The following is a 9,339-nucleotide window of genomic DNA, read 5'->3' on the forward strand; positions in this document are numbered from 1 at the left end:
ACTAGGAGGTAAAAAAGAAGACTAGGAAAAGACAAATAGGTTTGTGTCTATATTCAAAACAATCCAATGGAAGAGCTTCCCAGTGTGGGTAAAGTTTTAGCAGAAGCTGCTGCCTCTCACTGTAGCTATCTCTACTTTCCTCTATGTGATAGAGTTCTTGCCTCTGTTAAGGCATAAACCAAGCCTGTGGCTACAGGATGTCCATAGAACTTACTGAAAATAGATCAATCAGCTGCTTCGTCTGTTTTTTTCAGTGCCAAATCCCTGGGTTAAATGTCTTTATATTTACCAAATAGGCTAAATGGATGTCCTGATACTACATTTACTCTTCAGGCTTTAAGTGGAATTAAATGCTGTTTAACAGAGCAATTCTTTCAGTATGTCTACAGTCTGTTTGCTTACAACTCATTCTGCTCTTTCTGTTTCTTAAAGCCATTTTGGTTTTAGTTTTTGCTTCACTCATTTTGATTTTAGTGTTTGCTTCACTGTTTATATTAATCATATCATGGTACTATTTTTACATATGGACATTTTCATACAAATATAGTTTCGACAATGAGCTTATACCTTACCCTCACCTCACCCTCCTTCTTCTCATGCTTCTCTCTCCCATTCTTCCCCGCTATTCCCCTACAGAGCTCTGCTTCTATTTTCATGTCATGTGTACACACATTTTATGTATCTATATAAAATCTAGGAACCACAAATGAGACAAAATATATATTTATCTTTCTGAGTCTGACTTTATTTAATATGATCATGTCTAGTTGCATCTATTTTCCTGCAAATAATATAACTTCAGTCATTTTATGGCTGAAAAAAACCCTCTTTTGTGTATATATTGCACTTTCTCTATCCACTCCTGTATTTTAAATCACTGGTTTGATTGCATAATTTTGTCATGATGAATAGTGCAACAGTACACATTGATGTGGAAGCTTCTCTGTGACAATTGACTTGAAGTCCTGTGTATATAGCTGTGGTATAGCTGGGCCATGTGATATATATTTTTAGTATTTCAAGGAACCTCCATACCTATGCCCACTGTGGTTGGATTAATATACATTCCCACAAACAAGATATAAGGGGTTTCTTTGTCCACATTCTCACCAGCTTTAATATTACATATTCTCTTGATGATTATCATTCTGACTGGTTTGATGAGATCTCAATGTGCTTTTAATTTGTATTTCTAGATGCACACTGAGATTGAGCATTTTTAAAGATTTATTTATTTTTAAATTTCTCTCTCTGTGTATATGTGTGTGTGTGCGTGCATGTGTTTCAAGTGCACATGTGAAAATGCCTGACACATTGGATGCCCTTGGAGCCACCTGCTGTGGGTTCTGGAAACCATACGTGGGTCCTTTGCAAGAGTAGTATAGGCTCACTATCTCTCTAACTCCTGATTTGGGACTTTTTTCTCCATGTTTATTGGCCATTTGCACTTCTTTTGAGAAACATATCTTCATTTAATTAACTGACTTATTGATTGGATTGATTTCTTATTGTTCTGTTTTTGCCTTGTTTGTATAATTTAGATATTAATCCTTGACCAGTTGTGTATCTAGCAAAAATCTTTTACTTTTTAGGCTATATGTTCATGTGATTATCTGTTTCCTTTCTTGTACAGAGGTTTTAAATTTTCATTATGTCTTATTAGTTGTTCATTTTCTTTCCTGGGCATCTGAAGTTCTATTTAGAAAATGTTTGTTTCTTCATACTGATGTCTTGAAGTGTCCTGGCTACTTTTTTCTCTGTTTCAGTTTCAGGTTATATAAATTAAGATAACATTTATCTATTTGTAGTTGGATGTCAGAGGTATCTTTCTTAATTGTTCTCTAAGTTATTATTATTTTAGAAATAGAATTAGAAACACTTTATTAAGCATTCAGAAGGATTGACATGGGATAGAAAGCTATGAAAACAGAGTCTCTAAAGTGCCTCTTCTATAGATCATGTGCACAGTATTCACCATGTGCATATGCATATGGTGAGCTTTTTTCAGGCATGCTGTGTTTGTTGAATGAAACCCAAGCCACTTTTTTTGAGACAAGGTTTATGATTGAACCTGAAGCTCAGCAATTCAGCTAGACTGGCTGGTCTGCAGGCCCAGGAACTCTCCTGCATTTGCCTCACTAGTTCTGAGATTACAGCTGCATGCCACTGTCTCCAAAAAGGCAACTTTTTACTACACCAATTTCAGATGACTGCTGTGCCTTTTGCACAGATTTGAAGCTCTTTTGTGCTGCTATCCCAGGATCATGCTACAGCAATATTTCAGCTTCAGGAAAAACAGCTACAAGAAGGTATTTACCCCAGTAATTCTCTAGTACATAGCTGATTATTGCATGTAGTAACTAGTTTTCTAGCAATGAAGAATTGTTGTGCTATAAAAGACAAACATAGATGGGCCAGATGGGGAAACTGGTAAAGGCACTTGCCACCATGCCTGACAATCCATACTCAATACCCAGGACTCATACAGGCTTCCACACTCTGGTATGCATGTGGCACACCCCCAATGAATACATGTAAAAAGAGTAAACACTAAATACAAAAGGATCAAATTGTCACAAGATCCATTCATAAATTTTAGAGTTGTGCATGAATACACATTGATTCTACTGACTATAGTTCAAAAAGAAACAAAACGTAATCAGGCAGCCTATGACAAATTTAATTCAATTAAACAGTGCTACAGTTTACCAAGTACTTTCACAGAGATCCTTGTATTAGGTTTGAGTTTATTGACTTGTTCCTTCCTTCCTTCCTTCCTTCCTTCCTTCCTTCCTTCCTTCCTTCCTTCCTTCATTCATTCATTCATTCATTCCATTTCCCATTATTTTTTTCTCAGTTCTAAGGATGAAATCAAGGTTCTTGTGTACCAAGATAAGAGCTGTACCACTAAGTGACTTCCCCAAGGTTTAGTCTCATAGATTCTTTCTCTGGCAATATTATAGGTAAAGAAATTTGGGTCTAGGAAAAAAATTCAACCCCAAGATATCAGAGACAAGAGGCTGCACTTACCTCAATGCATAGCACTCACTACATATTGCTCCTATATGTACACACCTATGCTAATTTACCTTTTACTTTCCCAGATTATCATTTTGATACCTGTGATGGTTACAGAGTGATTTAGTCACTAGCATATAAAGTGTGGATACCAAAAAAAAAAAAAGGGATAATTTATGTCAGAATGGTACACAACTTAAAACTTACAAATTGTTGTGGACTTCCCATGTAATATTTCCCAATGGAGGTTAACTAATGGTACTTAAGGGCATGGGAATTGGGGCCTGGAGAGATGGCTCAGCAGTTAAGGGCACTGGCTGCTCTTCCCAAAGGTCTTGAGTTCAATTCTCAGCAACCACATGGTGGCTCACAACCATCTATAAAGTGATCTAGCACCCTCTTCTGGCATGCAGGTGTACATGCAGATAGAGTACTCAGATGTAAAAATAAAGTAATAAATGTTTTTTTGTTTTTTAATCAGCATAGAATTCTCACAGCCAACCATCAGACTGAGCACAGGAACCCCAGTGGAAGACCCAGGGGAAGGACTGAAGGAGGCTGAAGGGGATTGCAACCCCATATGAAGAATAATATCAACTAACTGGTCGCCCGGCCCCGTAGAGCTCCTAGGAACTAAACCACCAACCAAAGAGTACACATGGAGGGACCCATGGCTCTAGCTGCATATGTAGCAGAGGATAATTGCAGAATTGCAATTATCCAGTAGTTCTTTTTTCTTTTATTTTCCTGGTAAAACACTTTTCATATGCACATTTTAGAAAATGGAATGCATTTTATTATCAGACAGCAACGGGAGAAAGGCCCTTGGTTCTGTGGAGGCTCAATGCCCCAGTGTAGAGGAATGCTAGAGTGGTGAGCCAGGAGTGGGTGAATGGGTGGGGGAGCACCCTCATAGAGGCAAAGGGGAGGAAGGATAGGATTGCCGTGTGTGGAGGAGAAACCTCGAGGGGCCATATCATTTTAGATGTAAACGAGTAAAATGATTAATTAAAAAAACCATGGAAAGCAAAAGCGTAGATAAGTGCTGACCGCTATATTGATTTGCCTGTGGTCAAACTCGGCTATTCCAGTTCTCTCATTTCTTGGCCTGTTTCCTCATAGTGCCTCTGCCTTTTCTGCTTCCTCCAATTTATATCAAATGCTGAGACTTAAGGATACCTAGACTAGCTCTATGTTAAGAAATTTAATAAAAATCAAAGCACTAATTATAGAGAATTATTATCACTGTAGAATAATTCTCCTATTAGCTAAAAAATTGTGCTCCATACCCGAATTAGCTTATATTTCATTGACAAAGATAATCTTATATTCAACAAAAAGATAACAGTTGCTATGTGAAGTAAAGTATACATAGCCCCACAGAACAGGTCATTCCTTGAAGTTGAGAAGAGTAATTTCTTCACATTAGTCAGTTTTCTATTTATAGAAATGTGTTCTAACCTGAAAGCCCTGAAATCAGTGCAGAATTGCAAATCCAGTAGTTCTTTTTTCTTTTATTTTCCCGGTAAAACACTTTTCATATGCACATTTTAGAAAATGGAATGCATTTTATTATCAGAAGCATAAAATGAAAACCATCTTTCTTAAGGAACTTTTGCTTCTGTTTCCTTCTTTTGGTGAAAGCCCTTTTAGTTGTTTCCCTTTCAGTAGTGTTCTGAGGAATCATCAGCATTAACAATGGTGTGAAAGAATCAGATGTGACATACAATGCAACCAATTAACAATAAATCCCCTAGAAATGGCAAATCCTACTAGCATGGGTCAAACTTAAATATTCTGTATCTAATTATCATTTGAGTATGCATCCAGATGAGGCAAATAAGCAATTTTAATGGGAGAGAAATGAAAGTTCAGTTGCATGAACTGTTGACTTATAACATAGCAGGAAATGTTATTCACATTCATCTACACCATTGTGTTAAGGTATGGCTTTTCATTGACAGTAACTAATAAGTGATGGGCTAATAAATGTATCAGCAATTATGAGAAGAAATATGTTACAAAATATTAGTTGATTGTATTTCTTTAAATCCAGTGTGGTTAAGCCATAAAGAGCACCACATCTTTGAAATTTTGAAACAGATTCTCATCATGTAGCTCTGGCTAGCCTAGAACTTGCTGTGTAGATTAAGATGGCCTTGAACACATAAAGATCGACCTGCTTCTGTCTTCCAAGTTCTAGAATTAAAGGTGTGTGCTAGCACACCTGGCCAGGAACCCTACTCTTTATTCAGTTCAAATTAAGCATTATCAATGATAGCAGGTAGAATGGGAGTAACTGCCCCTAGAAGTTTCTGTTGTAGTATACAAAGAGGATGAAACACACTCTTTTGACATAACATTAAACTTCATGAACAGCATCTATTTTTCATATTTGAAACAGTTTTAACTCAAAATACAATGGATTTTTTTTACCCACAAAAAGAAAGGAGCATGTTTAATACAAAGCAAATATAAGTGCATTTATACGTCCCTGGATGAGGTGACACATCTCAAGCCTTTTATTGGTGATCAAAAAAATTCATATATACATGGAAACTTGCAGACTGACTGGTAAAATGGAAGGGATACTTGCCTAGGAGTCAGGAGACCTGTACTCTACATCTTGGTCTAGCCTGAAACAATTCTGTGACTTGCCTACTCTGGACTTGCATTTCTTTAGATGTAAAGTGAGGGATTAATTTGAACTCAGCCATTCTCCTTTTTAATCTCTAAATTCTATCTACTGGGCTATGATACTTTTAGACATTTCCTCTTCTTTTTTAAAAAACAGATTTATCTGTCTTACATATATGAGTGTTTTGCTTGAATATGTCCACCACATGCCTGCCTGGTACCTAAGGAGGTCTGAAGAGAACACCAGACTCCCCTGAAACTGCCTAATCATAAGTCTCATAAGTCACCTTTCAGGTGCTAAGAACTGAACTGAGGTCCTCTGCAAAAAAAAAAAAAAAAAAAAAAAAACCAACTACAATTAAACACCTGGCCACCTCTCCAACCCCAACCCCTTGCTATGTTTCCTGGCTGGCTGTGCTATTGTACTTTAAGTTCGTAATAGGGGCCAAAATTCTGCATTGAGGAATCTTGCTATGGTAACTGAATTGCCATGGAGAAAACACAAGCGTGAAAGAAAGGGCAGTATTTCCTACTTAGTTTTACCCCTCAGATACCCTTAACTCTACAGTTATTAGTGATGCAATGTGAGGGTGTCAAAAAAGGCCAACTAAGATCAGGGCACTCAATGTGTATTGGAATGTCCAATAGTCCCATGCGAACAGCACATCAGAAATTATGCAATGGCATTTGACTTGAACTCTTGGAAGGCACGCCAGCCTGCAAAGAATCCAAATAGCAATTGTTGGGATGAGAACAGTCCACTATTTTTTCTAAATGCAACTTGATATTGAATCTAAAGACATCGGGAAAATATGAATTAGATCATTTTACTAAAGTCACTTCTGTGTACAAGTGACCCCACAATAGTCAGAGGGCATAAAATGCAGAGATAGACCTTTCAATGCTCACATTGTATTTTCATCTGGATTATTTTATTCTTAGATTTTTATTTTTATTTCCTGTGTACGGGTGGTTTGTCTGCATGTATGTCTGTGTACCACCTGAATACTTAGTGCCCACAAATATCAGAATAGGATATTTTATCTCCTGGAACTGGAGTCACAGATGGTTGTGAGACCCTATATGGGTGCAGGGAATTGAACCTGAGTCCCCTGGAAGAACAACTGCTTTTCCTAATCACTGGGCCAGATCTCTAGCCTCTGGGTTATTTTGAAGGAAGAGGTTTATATTTTGTGTCTCAAAGGCAAATGAGAGTTGAAGAGGGCTCTGAAACAAGTAAGGTTTAGAGACAGAACACAAGCCTTTCCAGTTGTGTCCCTTGGTAAACGTCCTTGCCCCTTTCCTTACAGGCTAAAAGGTTAACAACAGTGATAAATACCCATGTGTGTCTGCCACCATGTGTCTGTGATCGAGAACAAGGCAATGAGGTATGTATTGGTTTCCTCGCTGTTGCACATTTCTGCCTTCTAGGCATCACTGCTGTCTTGCAAAGCTCACACACAGTTTGTCATTTGAGGGAAAGAGTAAGGTGACCATTACAAAGTGCCTTGTGAGTTTTGCTTATTTAACGAATCTTATACATAAGCCCCGTTCATAAGGCACTCCTGATTTTACAAGTATTACATTATTTAGTGTTCATAACATGATAAATTAGGACTTATTATCATCCTGTTTTACAGGAGAAAAATTGAGTAATAGAGAGGAGTGATGCTTAATTTTGATTGCCAACTGGACTGGATTGAAAAACAAACTCTAGGGCACTGATGACGTGGATTCTTGAGTGCATCTGTGAGGGATTTTTCAGTGTTAACTGAGAGGGTAAGACATGATCTGTGTATGAGAGGTGCCGTCCCATGGAGGGGGTCATGGACTGAATAAGAACATAAAAATAATAAATTTAGCTGAAATCATTCTCCCTATTCTTCTTTCCAATCTGCCAAGATGTAAGAAATCAGCCTCACACCCATACAGCCACAGTTAGAAGCAGCTCCTGCTGCCAGGCCTTCCTGGCCATAATAGAATATATTCCCAAACCCTGAGGCAAAATAAATCCTTCTTCCCTTGGGTTGCTTGTTGCCAGCCAGGTATTTGATCATAGCAACATAATTAACTAATACAAGACGTTAACTCTGTTGCTTAAGGTCAAGCAGCTAGTAGCAGCAGAGATTAAAATCCAAAAGTTCGCTCATTCGTCATTTTTTTTCACTTCTGTGTTCAGGAGAAACCAAGTTGCTTCCTTCAATTCTTCTGTTTTACTATTAAAGTTTTCTAGTGGAAAGATAAAGATGTGTTCTAGTGGAAAAATTAGCTAGTCTCCTTAGCATCCCCAACTGTAGCAGCGTTTGTGACTATCTGTGGTTGTTGAGCAGATCTCAAATCCTTCTGAGTCCTGATAACTTCACATAGACCTAGATCACCAAAATGAAACATTTCCCTAACACTGAGTTTACTGTGATCAAATTTATTCATCCATTTTTAAGCTGAAATTGTGTTTTCTGATCTCTTTCCTTTTTGTTTTTCAAAGATCTCAGGCTATATATAATGCCAAGCATGAAAACTTTGTTTCCTTACCTTCTAGCATATCAAATAAGAAAAGATACGTATGCCAGTGGTTGGTTATTGGTCATTTACTATGTGTCAAACTTGATTTAAAAAAAAAGTTCTTTGAAGCCAAGCAGTGGTGGTGCATGCCTTCAATCCCAGCACCTGGGAGGCAGAGGTAGGCAGAACTCTGAATTTAAGGTCAGTCTGATCTTCAAAGTAAGTTCTAGAATAGCCAGGGCTACACAGAGAAACTCTGACTCAAAAATCAAACAAGCAACAGAAAGTGCTTTGATACTGTCTCCTTCTTTGATACTTTCCTTCAGCCTACAAAGTGAGTTCTGATATTGTTCCCATTTCACATGTAAAACAAATATTCTTGTGTGTTTGGAACCTGCTGGCAATGGCAGTCTCTCTTTCTAGCTATTGAAGACCATGCTCTTGTTTAATTTGTCTGGTATCAGATTTTCTCTTGCATAAGTAGCTATCTTTACTATTAAGAAGCTGTGAGTTGCCAGTTACTGCACAGGACTTTTACATTGGGCCATATCTGATCCAAAATCCTGGGGTATAGATTCTGCTTTACCAATCTATATCTGGGGTACAGATTGCCTTTACCATTTCCCTGGGATTCCTTTCCTCTTGATATTACATTCACAGTCAGTATCAATTCTTCAGAACAAGCTATAATTGTAATATGATACAATATCTTCTTATAATCACACAAATTCTTTGGAATATAAGGGAACTTTTCCATTACTTGTAACTGGCCACCCTGTGTAATGGCAATTCATAAATGCGAACTTTTCTTAGGCAATTATAGAAAATATGAGAGGATTTATATAGGTTAAAGGGATTAGGGCATGTCACATATCATATTCTTGTGGACTTACTTCATGAGGAACTTGGGTCTTATATTGAAGTGGTTCTAAAAGAAAGGAAATAGAGAGTGGTGACTAAAAGTAGAAGAAGCATCAGGTTAGCCGGTATCTTTACAGCTTTTCATTCTTTGATATTTGCAGTGTTCCAACATGTACTTCCCCCTGCTTTTAAAGATAAATGATTGCTCTTCTGGAATGAATCTAATTTAGTTTGAAAGCAACTGAGATAATATTAGAGGGATGGATATTGCTCAAATATCTATACAGAAGATTAAATTAACTAAGCCATACCTTAAAGCTC

The 9,339-nt window shown here is 37.5% G+C and overlaps 1 pseudogene; it reads left to right on the forward strand.

The window, feature by feature from the left end:
* The first annotated feature begins 8,532 nt into the window (after window positions 1–8,532).
* On the forward strand, window positions 8,533–8,646 carry LOC114609771 (annotated as a pseudogene).
* The last annotated feature ends 693 nt before the right edge of the window (window positions 8,647–9,339 follow it).

Source organism: Grammomys surdaster, unplaced genomic scaffold (assembly GCF_004785775.1).
Source record: "Grammomys surdaster isolate TR1022 unplaced genomic scaffold, NIH_TR_1.0 125982, whole genome shotgun sequence".
NCBI lineage: Eukaryota > Metazoa > Chordata > Mammalia > Rodentia > Muridae > Grammomys > Grammomys surdaster.